Raw genomic sequence first — 15,996 nt, forward strand, 5'->3', positions numbered from 1 at the left:
TCTGTGCCCCTCCCCCGCTTGCTCTCTGTCTCTCAAAAAATGAATAAATATTTAAAAAGTTAAAAAAAAAACTCCACAAAATCTAGGTTCCATCCCAAATCTGTTGAATTACAATTCCAAGGGGGGAACATTCCAAGGGGACACTGGATATTCTGTATATTACCAAGCATCTGAGGCGACTCTTACATGCAGATAAATTTGGGAAGTAGCAAGAAGGAAAAGCCAAGGCTGTGCCAATTCACTGTCTTCCATCCCCCATTTAGGAGCTGTCTTTGGGTTTTATGTTCATTATAAGATTTAAATTTTCTAACAGCCTTATGAAATGGATATTGTTTTCAGACCCATTTTACTGATGAGAAAACCTGTATTTGGAGAACTTAAAAAGCACATCTAGGGTCATATCGATCGTAAACCAGAGAGCCGGGACTCGAACCAGGAACTTGCTGGCACCAGAGGTTTGTTCTTAAACTGTTCTAAGGTTTGCGTGCAAATCCTCGTCCTCGTTGTTACAGTATAGTGCAGCCTTGGTGATAGACACTTGCCCAGAGGCATTCCTTGCTTCAGAAGTGAAGAATTGCCAGCTGTAATCCCAGCCTAGCTTGGCAGACTCTCTTCCCCACTGTCTCTCACCATGAATTGTCCCCTCCCACAAGGCCACTTGACCCCTCATCCGTGACCTCTCTTTGCTCCCTCCTGCCTTTGCTGTTGTAGTCAGTGTACCTTTACTGACGAGATTTCCCCATCACCTTGTCTTCCAGTCCTCTTAATTACTCTTTCCTTACTTTTACCCCCGAAAGGACCGCCCTTGCTCTTTTCTAACAGTCCCAAACTCAGCCATGCCTCAAGACTCTTGGTCTAGTGTCTTCTGGGAAGCGTCCCTGACCACACCAGGCCTCAGTGAGCTCTCCTCTCGGGGACTCACCAGGGTGCTCTTGGCACGCATCCTTTATCTGGTCCCCAACGAGGAGTGCCCTGCGTAAGCATCATCATCTTTCATTTAGATGAAGCAAGTCGAAGGCTCTCAAGGCACGCCTCGGTTTTTGGCTCAACAGTGGGAGCAGCTAAAATATCTGTTGATCTGTAATAAAGTCAGTCTAGCTAAACAAAGATCCACAGAAAACGAAGGTGGATGTTAAAAGTGAGAAAGACAAGTAGTGGAACTTAATGGGAGAATCTGTGACACAGTTACACTGACTCACGTGACCAGTTATTGGGTTTGCAAGGGTAGATGAATAAGGATTATCCCTTAGAATTTAGTTTGTAGGACTCCTCCCCTCTCTTCCAAACCCAGAAAAAGCCAGGGAAATCTTGTTTGGTGGGGATGGAGTGACATTGGCATTGGGGGAGCAGGTAGAGGTATAGTATAACCTTTGTAAGGGGGGAATGGCTTTTTTCTTTTTGTTAATTTCATTGTGGTCATCGTTAGAGATGATAATGTATTTTCTTTAAAAAATGCAATGGGTAATGCCTATTCTGGTTCCCTTCCAGATGTTAGGGTAGCATAGCGTTTTGGGGCAATAGCATCCTAAGAGGTGACATGAGACAAAGTCCTGCATTCTGGAGCCTAGACCTGGAGGAACATGTCCAGGTACCTCTGAGCCAGGGGTCAGGACCAACACTAGGGAAAGGGCGCCACCTACTGACCAGCCATAGTCAGACTTTTTCCTACCAGGAACCTCCTGTCGGGTTTGGCTCAGAGGAGGTGTCCAAAGAGGTTGGCCCCGAGGGCCGGGGAAAGTTCTCTGCCAGCACCCGCCATGTCTCATGGGGAAGTTCGTGAGGATATAGGGACACAAAGTATGGTATTCCAAGTTTACCTCTTCTATAATAATCTCTATCATGAAAAGAGTTCTCCCTTGAGGAAAAGTTATCAGCAGCCTTGGTGCAGAAAACGATAGAACTAATATTTGGCTGGTTGAATACTGTTAGGTAAAGTTATGGTTCTACCACATTGATTTCAAAGACAGCTCTATGGTTGAGGGGTTGACGGAAAAGAGGGGGAAATTTACGACTTAATTCTGTTTTAGAAGGGTTAGAATCTCTTTAAAGGCTTTTAAAATAGAAATTCATAGACGGGGTGATGGGTATTAAGGAGGGCACTTGTTACGATGAGCACTGGCTATTGTATCTAACTGGTGAATCCCTGAATTCTCCTGAAACCAATATTGCCCTGTGTGTTAACTAACTGAAATTTAAATAAAATATTAAAAAAATAGAAATTTGTTTCATTTAAAAATGAAGCCTTCTTCTCTGCCACATTAGTAGTTGGGGCATTGACACCGGGAGAGTGTCATTACATATGTGGTAGTTGCAGGACATTGACTGCAGAGAGAAGACACTGGCAGGTGATAAGCTATTCAGCTTCCGGCTCCTCATCTAGGGGACGGTCGTAGTCGCTTGTCCCCTCCACATTCTGTCGGGTCAGATAGGATTTGTTCCCTTCACCAGGAAAATGCATCGAGGACACATGATGCTAAGTGAGAGAGAGGCCACTTCCTAATCAGGTGAGAGCCAGAACTCGACTCTTGACCTTCCTCGGTGGAAGGGGTGTCTGAAGGAGAAGACGCTTTGAAGGAGCGAGGGTACAGAGGGATGGCAGTGTGTGGAGGGGCTATGAGGGAGGAGAAGGCAGTGTTCTCCAGCAGCCAGAGGACTTCACAAGCTGCGTGTTGACGCATTGGCTTTTGGGACTTCCTGCTTTCACCCCTAGCACTTAATCCCTAGGGAATTTCCAGCTCTCCGGATGCTGATCAACAAAGTCACATGACACTTAGCTCCCCATTGAGACGTGCTCTCAGGAGGCTTTGACCTAACCAGGAATGAGAGGAAGAGGGTGCGCTTCTCCCGGAGGACTAGGACTCAGCACTTTTGGGGTGCCAGGTGCTGGGCTGCGTGCCTCCCACACGTGAGTTCCTGGATGCTCCCTCCCTCTCAGTGAAGGAGCAACAGCGTCCTCTCGGAACTCGTGGGCTGTCCCGGTGCTGGGAGTGACGGGGCTCAGATCTGAACCCCGTTCTGCCTGGACCCAGAATCAGTGATCTTTTCCGGGTGACATTCTAAACCTGTCATGGTGGGATTTCAGAAGTTGCTAGCGGGATTATCTTGGAGCTGGAGGAGCCACAAAGGACCCCAGGACTTACGTCCGTCTTAGATTTAAGAGGCGCTCCTGCACTGTGATTGACAAGGATTCCCTCCTTTCTTTCTTCTCCCCTTTTTTTTGTTTTTTGTTTTGACTAGAGATTTTGTAGCTTCCTCAAGGTTCTAGACCACCTTAAATGGAAACGAAATGTTTACCTGTTGACTTGAGTGTTAACCCACATGGGCGTGCGTGTGTCAGTTTTGCACAGAGCAGGGAGGTTGAACCAAGGGTAGGGACACAGGGCTGGAAGATGGAGGTTGTCTGCAGAACACGGGACTGGAAGCCAGGGGTCCTCAGTTCTAATTCCGGCTCTGCCATTGATAGCAGCAGCAGCAGCTGATAGTTAGGTGCTTACGATGGGCTGAGACCTTCCAGACCTTTTATACGTATTAATTCACTTAATCCTCATGACCATGGTAGGGATAAGTACTATTATTATTCCCATTTTACTGCTAAGAAAATTGAGGCACATAGTGGTTAAGTGTCTTTCCCCAGGTCACACCAGCTAATAAATGATAGGAAGTTGGCTTAGCCTCAGGCAGTCTGGTTTACTACATTAACTATTACATAATGCTGTCTCTACCTTGTGTCAGTTAACCTTTCCGGGCTTTAGTTTTCCCCGTTGAGAAGTTCATGGGTGTTTGTTTGTTTGTTTGTTTAATAAATATTGAGCCCTAAGCTTGTGTAGGACATTACAGATCAGGTAGAGATGGGAAGGACCATGTGCACAGACTCCTTCCCCACCTCCCTCCACCCCCCCCAGCCTACTCACACCCAGCGCAAAATGCAAAGGAGAGGGGGTCCAGGAAAGACTGCGGGAGAGGCTGGCTTTGGAACTTGATCGTAAGGCCGGGTACTGGTCCAGAAAGGGCATCACAGGCAGAAGTAATTGGGCAGGAGACACTGCCAGAGGGAGGGAGCGAGGCCTACGGTTAAGGAGTCATGTCCAGGACCATTCATATCTGAAGTAGTATGTAAGTCACCTTTGTGCTGGGGACTGAACAGTGGCCAGATGCCACAGACTTAGGACAGGCAGGATGGTGGGGGTGAAGGAGAGAGGAGGTGGGTGCGGAGAGTGGAAAGTTTAAGTGAGAGGGTGACAGTGGCTGGCAAAGGAGGACAATTTGGTCGCTGACCTCTTCAACCTCAGATTCCTGTGGACTCTGTAGGCAGACGAGTTTGACCAGAGTTAGTGGATTTATTTGGTTGAAGGTCAGAATAATGATCTTTAGAGGAAGATGATGATGACAGTGACGTGCCAGGCACCCTCCCCTCCCCCCCCCCCCCACACCCATGTTATTTCTTATCAGCACAAGACTACTCCACATTGTGTGACTTTCATCTTAGAGGATTTTTTCCTTCCACGAAGAGGCAGCCTCGCATAGTGCAGACTCTGAAGCCCGAAGACGAGGCTCAGGAGAGGAGCTACTGACTAGTTTGACAAGGAATTTGATCTTGCTGGGCCTCGGTGTGTGCATGTGTTAAGTGGGGACAGCACTGCCCACCCCATACGGCTGTCGTGGGGATGAAGTGAGTTAATATAGATAAAGTGCCTGGCCTGAGTGAGCGCGTAGGAAACGGGGGCTGTTCCTGATGAGTAAACAGAGCAGTGGAGAATTGGGCCGGTGGGCTGAGGACGCACAGCTGGGAGAGCTGGGGTTCAAATTCAGGCCCTCCTGGCTCCGAGGCCTCCGTACTGCCCCTGGGCTGTGTTGGGGTGAGAGCGGGCGCTCTCGGAGGTGAGCAGGAAGGGAAGAGGGTTGTGGGAACAGCATATGCAGGTGGCAGGAGGAAGAAGAATTCCAGAAGCCACAAGGAGACGTTTGGGGGAAGGACGGGATTAGAGAGCTTCAAAAAAATCTTTTCTGGTTTTCTGATTGTTCAATTAGAACGGCCTCACTCTAAAACCTGAAATGTCTAGAGCTAAGTTCCTGTGATCTGTGGTCTAGCCATCTTCCCTGTTCCTGCCAGCCAGCCCTTGCTAGTAGACTTTGGAGAAACAAAAGCAAACAGGACATTAGAGGATCATAGAGAGCAGGGGAGATGACCACAAAGAGCAGAGGTGCTTGATAAGGCCAGAGGCAGGAGGGTCAGGGCCTTCTTGGCGTTGGGCCGGGCAGAGGGCAGGTGTCAGGGGCCTGGTAGGAGTCCTTAACGAGGTTTGGAGCGAATCTGCTGTGGGAGGGAGGGGGAGTGGACAGAGCTCCAGAACACCGGGGCTGGGGCGGAGAGTTACGGGGGCAGGAAACTTTGTTGTGCTGTGGATGCCCTTGGGAGTCTGATGAGCTTAGGGACCTCTTCTCAGAATAAGGTTCCCAAAATAAAAGACGTGGGATTAACAGAAGGTAGACACTTTTATCTCCAGACCCTTTGGAATTCGGGACTCCTGTAAAGACACTTCCAGCTTTAGGAAGTGGCTCTTCTGTGGAGACTCCGTCCTTAGAAGCTGTCTAAATCCGCTAAAGCTTGTGAACCCCAAAGATGTACCCAGAATTCTGAAGGAGTCAGTTCTCTAGCTTCAGACTGTGGCTTTAGACTTCTCTTCAGGTGGTTTGGAATCCTGAAGCATAGAGAAGTTATGTAAAACATCAACATCACCACCCCCATTTGCTTATTTCAGAAGGATGTTGGCAGAGTGAAAAGTACTTTGGAGACTTTATGTGCTGATGAAGTCCTCATAGTGTTAAAAAAAGAAATTCCACTGAGACCCCAGGGGCGAGCAGCCCTGGGTTATTGACTCATTACAGGAGGTTCTTGGTACGTTCCACAGGCTTGCAAGATGGTGGATGTGCTTTCCTATGGGGCTGGATTGTTCCCCTCACCCCCCATGTGAGCGTATTTGGGGTTTAAATTTACAAGTAAAATTCAGAAAATCACCACGGGCTCTTTTTGGACAAGGCAGAAGGCAGGATGGCCCAGGGCAGATTTGTTGGGGCACATACACCAGAAAAATGAATTTTGGAGATTTTCTCTATCAACCATTTAATCAGAAACTGGCCGAGCCTGCCTGTGAAGTCATCATTAATACAGCAGAGGAAGATTTTCCCATCAAATAATCCCATTTACTGTTCAGTTACGATTGTGTACTTTTTCCCAGGTCACAGGAGTGTGTCTATAGGAAAAGAGCTTTTCCACTCCTTGCTACTAAGAGGTTTTCTGCTCCTAGATACAAAATCATCATCCCAACTACATCCATTGTTGGAAACAGTATTTTGGGTTGGCCCTGTGTAATGTGAAATGAAGAGAGAAAGCATGTAGCCGAATCCCGATATGGAAATCCAGACTTGAAAACATTCTCTGATGGTTTGGCATCCGTGGGATAAATTGGTCATAGTTCTCAACAACTCAGATCAAAGCCAAATGCTGTTTGCATTCAGACAGTGATTCAGGGACCATGTCTTATTTGGTTTCTTTGAAAATAGAGCACAGACATTTTTTCATACCTTTGAGAGAAATCTTTTGGCCGCCAAATTTGCGCCTTGTAAATGTTATTGTACCCTAATACAAAGTTTTTACATCTTGTCTCAAATGTCTCTTTCGGAGTTATTCCACCATCCCTGGAGCCGAGTGGCTTGTTGCAGTGAAGGTCTCCTGACGTAATGTGAAGAGAAAAAATATAGGCCAACTGGTAAAGATAAAAAAGACATGCGAGTAAATAAAACACATATGGACAGTCTACTTGCAGAGCTAAAATGTATATGAATGTGTATGCAAATCAGCCATCCAAACAGAGATCTAGGCCGGGCCAGCCCTAGGCTCGGTTACCGAGTGGCCAAGTCTGTTCTCTGTGGCCTCTCTTTGCCCCTTACCTGGATATTTTCCCCAGCACCTCCACCCCTGTTCTTTCTCAGTCTTCTTTTCCATCCTTCTGAACCTGTTAGAGAAGCAGAAATGCCCTGGTTTCAGGACCCAGCTCAGGACCCCTCCTGATGCCTTGCAGTCCCTTGCTCTCCAGCTCTCCCTTCAACCTGTGTGTCCCCTGTCCCTCTCCTGCGGGCGGCACTCATCCAGGAGGAGCCCAAGGCTAGGTGAGAACGATTTAGGTGACCCTTCTTCGATAAAAATTGTTAGCGCGTAGCCAGTTCTTGATGTTAATGAACAGATTATATGTTCATTAACAGTCCACTTAACAGACCTTATTCAGTTTCTGTTGTGCAGAGTGCAGTGGCTTTGGTGTCATGGGAACCATAGGAGGGCCCAGATGTCAGTGGAGAGGGCAGGGGTCATGCACACAGAGTGACGGTTCAGAGATGAAGTAAGCTGATTTTATTTTCTCCGAGGCGTTTTTCACGCACTCAGTGGAGCAGACACTGTTCTAGGGGTTCCTCAAATATCAACTCACTCCGTCTTCAAAACAAGGCTCTAATTCTGTTCCCATGTCCGTTCCTCTTCTGCAGACGGAGAGAGAGGTGCAGAGGGTGACGTCCCCAGGGTCGCCTGGCCAGTAAGTGTGGAGCCAGGACTGAATCTCGGCAGTTTGGCCCCAGCATCTACGTCCTTAAAGCAGCTTGATGTGGCGTCTTCAGCTTTAGGACGAGTGTCAAATGCAGGCCACAGACGGGGTCTGATTTGAGGGTAGGATCCACTCCCGGTGAGCTGGGGAGGGCAGAGAGGGCTCTGGGACAGAGCCCCTTCACCCTGGCTACCCATCACGGTCACTGGGAAGTTAGAGTCCCGATGCCTGGATCTCATCCAGGCCCTTACATCAGAATGTCGGGGAGGAGGCCTGGCCAGGTTCGTGAAGGGCACTCCCGGGCATCTGAAGGGCAGCCATCGTGAGAGGCCAGTGCAGGGAGGAGGAGCTCCACGTGGGCCCCCGGAGTGGGCAGGAGCTCTGGAAGGCCGAGGCGAGGGTGACCAGGTGCTTGGTGGGGTGGGAGGAGGCAGAGAACAAGGTCCCCCCTCCTTACTCTTTCCCTCTTCTCCACCGCGAGGCTCTGGGGCTTCCTTCTTTCTCCTCATTGTCCTCCTTTTTCTTCTCTTTTTTCTGTTTCCTAACTCCTCTTTCCTCCTCTCCTCCTCTCCTGTCAATCCTTTACTTTCTCCTTTCCTGCATCCCCCTGCTGTCCTCTTACTTAGTTCCTCCTTCTCCTGCCCACCTCTGCCTTCCACTTCATTGCCTTTTGGTCATTTCACTTGACCTCACTCCTCTTCCCACGGGAAGATGGGCAGAGGCAGAGATGTGGCTTCGGGTGAATCTCCATGCTCATTTGCGGTGCTCCAGGGGGCACAGAGGGAAGGCCTGGGATGTGTAGACCCAGTTCCCAAATAGTACATTTCACGTTTTATCCTGGCCAGGGCCGTATCCCCTGGGGACCTTGAGCTGGTGGCGCCTGGCCCTGGGGCTGCTGGGAGAGAGGAGAGCTTGGAAGGTGTTTTTGTTTTCTGTTGACGCTGAGACAGATCACCCTCAACAGAGTGGCTTAAATGACCGGATTCACATCTCACGTTTCTGTAAGATACAAGTCTGACACGGGTGTCGGTGAGGCTGAGGTCACACGGTGGCAGACTGCTTTCCTTCTGGAGGTTCTAAGGAAGGCTCTGTTGCATCGCCTTTTCCAGCCTCCATTGGCTGCCCGAGGTCCTTGGCTTGTGGGTCCTCCCTCCATCTTCAAAGCTAGTAACACGGCATCTCCCTGGCCCTTCCGCGGTTGCACCCAAGTCACTTTCTCGGACTCTCTTCTTCTGCCTCCCTCTTCCACTTTTCAGGACTCTTGTGGTTACGTTGGACCCACTTGGATACTCCAGACTTACCTATTTTAAAGTCATTTTATTAACAACTTCACTTCCATCTGGAGCTTAATTCCCTTTTGCCTTCTAAGCTGACATATTCACAGATTCCAGGGATCAGGATATGGGCATTGTTTTGCAGTGGGGGGATGGATATTATCCTCCCTACAATAGAAAGCCTCGCAGAGCAGAAGAAGTGGACAGTCAGGGTCATTCAGTGTAGACATAAGAACAGAGGTTTGAGGACTTGGGAGAGTGTTCAAGGCAGGTTTTGAGGACCTATAGGAGTTTAGCATCACTTGGAAGTGTCACATAACTGGCCGTGACCCATTCCATTTGTACAGTATATTTTATTTGTAAGTTTTACGTATAATTGTGTTTACCACATATCTCATCAAAATGTCTTCCAATAAAGCGGGACTCTGTGGGGGCAGTAGAGTGTTGTGGCCAAGAGCATGTGCCCCGGAGCCATAGGGAGCTGCGTTCTAGTCCCACCACTGCCACTTATTAGACTGAGATCCATGAGGATTGAATGAGATCAAGAGTCTCAAGTACTTTACCTCAGCCCCTGGCACATAATAAGCTTCTGGTAACTATGAGCTATTATTATTGCCATAATTAAGCTGTGTCTTAAGCTTACGGCTTATAACTTGCCACTCACCAGTTTCTCCTTAATGACCACTTCTTGCTGGAAGGAAAATGAAAGCAGCGGAGGAAGAACATTTCTGACCTATGCAACCAGCTGAGATAGCATCTTATTGTCAAGCTCAGACTGTCTAACTGCTGGCCCCGAAATTCAATCTAGAATCTAAGGACTCTCTGCTCCTACCGCTTACAGCAGTAGCCCCAAATGGCATCTATGGCTGAGTTTGAAATGACATTTGGTTACAAAACACAAGACGGAAAAGCATGGGGGCTGGGGGAAGGCCGTGTTCCAGGCTGAACTGAAACCTTCTAAGGTGATTAATAACAACAGCAATAACAGAAATGAGCGGGACTCAGAGATGCCTGGGAAGTCACTTCTATGCAAATCTGTCTTATTTCTAAACGTCATTCCAGGAAAATCTTGACTCTGTTTTATCTGGGAGTGAGATGAAACCCAATTTCAACAGGAATCTGGGAATGCACACACTTCCTATGAGGTGCTGAGTTCTGGGGCTGCATTTGTTAACCAGTAACAGGACACGTAGAAATGGCCTGGTTTTCAAGGCAGTTGTCTGACAACCGAGTGGATTAGCTACTCTATCTGACCTCCAGAGGTTGACCAGCTGGTCTGAAAGGGGGCATTGTGTAATTACTGGGGAAGTGGAATGTCTCTCGTTTAATATTATACTGACCAAATGGTAGGAGGATCTTGAAAAGAACATGAGCCGTCATGTTAATTTTTTTAAATTACCAGGCTAAAATGGTATCACAAAAACTATTCATGACAGGTGGCGAGCCCCTTTAAGTTTGTCTTGCTTGTCTTTGCGTCCTCTGCGGTACCGTGAACACCTCGGTTGCTTCTGGAAGTTGTTGGCAGCTATTTGTTTGAAAAAAATAAAAGGGATCTGCTGCCTCCCACAAATGAAACCGTGCAGAGGTCAGAGATGGAGATCAGGTAGGGTTCCATCGGAGCTCTGGGTCTGTTTTCCGCTACCTTCTCCACCCTGCCCTCACAAAGTATCACCTTCCTTGGCAGGCTGAGAGGAAAACAGCTTCGTTTCTGTTTCTCCACAACCCATAGAAGAGGAGAGCTCCTTTCCAGTGGCTCCCTAGAAAGAGGAGAAGCCACATTCCTCAGAAGCTACCAAAGAACTTTCCTCTCCTGAGAATGTCTCATTGGCCCAGACTGGGCCATCCGCCCATCACTGAACCCACCCCTGCAGCCAGGACTTTCTTCTTCCCATCGTATTGGCTCAAATTAGGAACCAGTCTCTGTCCAGGGGAATGCCTGATTGGCTTAGGTCTGAATTTATGAGCCGTACAGTTTGGCCAGCGGGTAGAGATTTCTCTCAGAGTCGTGAAGCCCGTTCCTGGAGCCGGGTCTAGGGGAGTTCCTGTGCTGCGTCCTCTATCAGGAGAGGAAGCCCCCGACTGGGGGTGCATGCTGGCCAGTAGCGCAATTCCCAGTCAGTCTGTGCAGGAACTCAGGGAGCAGAACCGAGGTCCTCAGTGGTTCGGGAACCAGCCCACGCTCTCCCAGGAAGGGGTAGAGTTAGCATTTCTGGGCTCGCTGATTCCAGAGTCCACCCCCCTTCCGGCACACCACCCTGCCTGAGTGAGTGAACCGTCTGGTGGGAGCGGGCGCCCCGCACCGGAAGAATAGTAGCTTAATGGTTATCGCCCTGAAGCCTGGGCATTCCCCTAGGAGCCGGGTGACGCCGGAAGGGTAGGTCACCCACCAGTCTCTGCCTCTGTTTCCTCATTTGCACAATGGAAATTGTGCTGCATCGTACCTCACTGGGGTGTGGTGAGGGTCAGGGAAGGAATGCAGACAATGAACTTGGAACCTCGGTCCGGCCTGAAGGGAGTCGGGACCTTACCCAGGGCATGTCTCCTTAGATGCTGCTGCTCATTTGTCTGGTGGGCGGTGACACGGACTCGTCCCTCCTCTCCCTCGGCAAAAGGAAGTGTGGATGGGTGTGAAAGCCCCCTGAGTACTTCAGGGTCACGGGGACTTAGACCTTGTAGAAAATTTCCGAGTGCCTTGAGACCCCCTTGCGGGTAGGTGTGTGCAGAACCTGAGGTGAGTTGGGGAGGAGTTTGAAAAGCCACCGAATCAGTTTTTTTGTAGAGCTTAATTCTGTCCTCAACTTACTCCCAGTCCTCGCTTATGCTAATGATGTCCCACCGTTGTCTTGCCTTCTTGGCCTCCTCTTGTTTTGAAACCATCGGTCTTCCTCTCTGCACCCTCATTCCATGCTTTCCCTCTTTTTTTCTCCAAAGAATTTAGTACATAATATATTTTTTTCCCTTTGGCAGAATTCAGGGTGTGATGCAAATGACCTGGTTTGGAGGCACGAAGGAGGTGTGGGGTGTCAGCTGGGGAAGGATCATTGGGGCAGTGCAGGGCGGGGGGCTCACCCCCTGATTTGTAAGCATTGCTTACCCAGCGAGTTTTCTTTCCCAAGAAGAAGCTTCAGTTGACAATGAAGAGCCTTGGGGCACAGAAAGAGAATGACAGGTGTTTAGACTCTCCTGGAGTATTGGAATGATCACATGGATGCTCCAAGACAATTGTCAGTGCTGTCCACCAACTCTCAAGGTAGAAAAAGCCATTCTTTTGCTTGCTCATTCATTCATTCATTCATTCATTCATTCATTCATTCACTCATGCATGCATACATTCCCTTAGCATTAATTACTTACTAGTGCTCACCAGTATTGCTTGGCCATGAAAGGCTTATGAAGAAATGTAAATTCTACCTGTTAGAAGGCACTTAGAGAAGGCAGGTTATGCATAGATAGCATTACGATGAGGTAATTAATTTTATATTATGTATCATATAGAAGTGGCCAGTGTGGATTTAAGTGGTAAAGAGTAGGAAACTGGCTGCCTGTGGAGTATTGTGTATGTCTACAAACTTTATTTAAAAAGATTTTCTAATGTTTTTATTTATTTTTAAGAGAGAGACAGAGAGTGAGCAGAGGAGGGGCAGAGAGACAGGGAGACACAGAATATGAAGCAGGCTCCAGGCTCTGAGCCTGATGTGGGGCTCGAGCCTACTAACTGTGAGATCATGACCTGAGCAGAAGTCAGACACTTATCTGACTGAGCCGCCCAGGTGCCCCTTTATTCTTTATTTTGGTAAGCTCTTTGTTGATAGATGTTAGCAGTATGTCAAGAAATATCCTGTCAACCTTTGCAGAACATTAGATGCATCTGAATCAGGTTTGTATAAAATAGGAAGAAAAATTTTACCAATTAAAAAAAGAGGAAGAGGGACTATATGTTGAAAATAATTCATTTGGTCAGTCGCATGTGGAGTGATACATTTTAGACTCTGATTTACAGTTTTGAACTTAGAAAGGAAAAGAGGTATGATGCCATGAATGTGATGGGTGTAAATAATAATTTCCAAACATCGCATCGCTGTTGTGGAAGCAGGAGAGTCTGGGCTGACTGCACTCGTGGCAGAATTAGTAGAAAGATCAATTTAACAGTTTCATTAGGGTATCGAGCACTGATAGCATTCCGCTGTCTGTACTGTTCGCTTAGGAAGGTAAAATGGAAATTTTCCATCTGACACATTTATTTCCCCTCTTTAAGTTGGCAAACGCTGACTTTTTCCACTGCTTTTCTACATAACTGGACTCTTGCCAGCTCCCGTGTGTGTGTGTGTGTGTGTGTGTGTGTGTGTGTGTGTGTGTGTTAATAGCTAGGCATACTGTCACTGGGGCTGTTAGCTCAGCTTATCTGCCTTTGGGGGTTAAAGCTTGTTTCTCTCTATAGACACTTCACAGGAGTAGAAGTCTGATCATAGTTCTTTGCAAGTTTGTAAATGGTTTGCTGTCAGATCGCTCAGACCGACACAAACAACAGTTCTCCTGAAGGTTTGCAGTTGTTAGGATGTTCCCTCCGAGAGTCCACTGTGTTCCGCTACTGTAGCTGTGAGATGGTGAATGTTCCTATTTTGTACTCCTGCTTGGTGTGAGCAGATACACGGGATCTTTTGTGTCTCTCTGACGCTGGTTCTTCCACTTGCAACAGTCTTCTTTGCTTATTAATTCTCTATCCCTTCCTTTTTTTTTTAATGTTTATCCATTTTTGAGAGAGAAAGCATGAGCAGTGGAGGGGCAGAGAGGGAGGGGGACACAGGGTCGGAAGCGGGCTCTGAGCTGAGAGCAGTGAACTTGATGCAGGGCTCGAACTCAAGAACCGTGAGGTCATGACCTGAGCCGAAAGTTCAACCGACTGAGCCACCCAGGTGCCCCTCCTTTAAGGTCCAGCTGAAACAGTCAAGCTACTGCCTGTGGCATGGAATAGGAAGTTATTCCTGGTCCTCCACACTTAACTGCGCTTCTCTGACATCGATCACAAGATGCCTTACACTTTGTACACGTGCAGTGTTTCTTGCACACATTCATAGAGTTGGCACTATTATTTTGCAGGATGGCATTGTTGTCAGGGCTTGGGGCTTCACGACTGCTGCACCTGGCGCTGCCTCTCACTCTGAGTGTTTCCCGAGCTCCAGCTTCGTGGCTTCAGCTGGGAGACTACTAGTGCCAATCCCACGTGATTGCCACGATGAAGTGCGGTGGGCGGGGCCGTCATTTCTTGAGGCTTTGCTGTATCCCCAGCACTGGGCAAAATGCTTCATGTGACATCTTCCCTTGCACAATGCTTCCAAGTGTTCATTCCTTTACCGCCCCCCCCCTCCCCCCGGCCCCCACCATCCTGGGACAGAGTGCTCACTGAATATTTCTCAAATGAATGAGAACTGGACTGGAGCTGGCAGCAGGGTTCTGTCTGCTGAGTCAGCTGCCCTGAGTCAGCAGTTGAGAGATACATACAAGCTTGTACTACGTATCTAGATCTAACAATCTAGTTGGAAGATACCAACTAGATTGTAGTTCCCAGCTCTGGCTGGAAGGGCGTGATGCCTGACCATGATTGAGAGCTTATTGGGGAAGGGAGAGGGTGTCATAACCGCACTACACTATTTCCTTTCCCACCATTTCTTACTCTCCCCTCCCCCTGCCCCTGCTGACCAATTTAGTCTAGAAGAGGTGCAGATCTCATTCTGAGTCACTCCAGGGCTTTATTGGGAATGCTGCATTTTTACTATATGCCATGGAACATAAGGACATTGCAGATTACATTCCTGGCCGAAAAAAAAAGAAAAAAAGAAAAAAAAAGTCAAGCAATGTGCTGTACGTATTTAGTAGGAAAGGTCTTAGGAATGTTAGAGGCTCATGAAAATCCCACCTAAATAAAAAATGACATTCCCATCCCGGGGCTCTTTATAAGCGAAGAGAATTTTGGGGATCTCCAGGTTGGTGACTCAGAGCTTTCCCAATGTTTTATTTCCATGAGCCATTGATTACAGTAGGGTGTAGCACAATATTTTTCTCTTCCAGCTAAGCTGTTCCCATCAAGTGGGGGGTTTGGAAGCTTCTTCAGACCGCCAGGATACCATTTCATGCATGAAAACCATCATATATAGAATCATGAGATGGTAGGGTTTTTGTTTTTTTTTTTTTTTTTTTTTTTTTTTTTTTTTTTCAGTTTCCACCCAGGCTTGTCTTGTTCCTGGGGAGCCCTCCGTACAAGAGTTGGGATGAAGAGAATTTCCCGAGACGTATTAAAGGGTCAGTGTCCCCATGGTGCTCTGTGCCTGAAGGCTGGAGTTAATGAGGAAGAGTTTTTTTGGTGAATGTCAGGCATGTTGCAAGAAGTAGCCACAATGGGCTAGTCAGGGCAACTTCTTCCACTGGGTTTCTTTGTTTTTGTGATGGTGCTGCATGCTTCTATTTTATGAGTCTTTTCTTGTGTGTGGTTGAACACTTCTGTTGCCATCTTGGACTAGGATACTTGTATTTAAAAGGACATGAAGAACAGAGAGAAACTGTTACATTGACCAAATGACATATCCTAAGCACTTACAAATTTATTTCCCTCCCTCCACTTCTGCTGACAGATATTCTGGTGATTAATGTTCTGATGAGTTTGTGTCTTTAGGAGAGGGAAAAAAAAATGCCTTCCCTAAAGGAAGTCTTGAAAAGCAGATCATAACGAGACCTAAGTATTGTGAAAATGGACTTTTTGTGTGTGATGTCAATATCTTGGATACAGACCCACTCTAGTAATATTCTTTCTGAAGTAAGAACGAAATGAGATTTTCATTTGAAATGAAATTGATTGACAATAAAAATTGTCAGCATTTTATTTGGTTTTCCAGGGACAGTCATTTGTGTACTTGAGGGCTTCTGTCTTGATCATTAGCATCTACTACTTGAATGTCAATTTATATTTGAGCGAAAGCCCTAGAACAGAATATGAGGACTAGTGGAATTCTCAGTGTCACCACAGAAAGGCCTAACTAGAGGGTGTTTGTACATTAAATATACCTTGCTTCCCGAGATGGAAGTCTGTGCATCTCCAGCTGTACCACTGAGGATAGTTGGCCTTCTGGGGACAACCT

The sequence above is a fragment of the Prionailurus bengalensis genome, chromosome D4, assembly GCF_016509475.1.
Source record: "Prionailurus bengalensis isolate Pbe53 chromosome D4, Fcat_Pben_1.1_paternal_pri, whole genome shotgun sequence".
In the NCBI taxonomy this organism is placed as follows: Eukaryota; Metazoa; Chordata; class Mammalia; order Carnivora; family Felidae; genus Prionailurus; species Prionailurus bengalensis.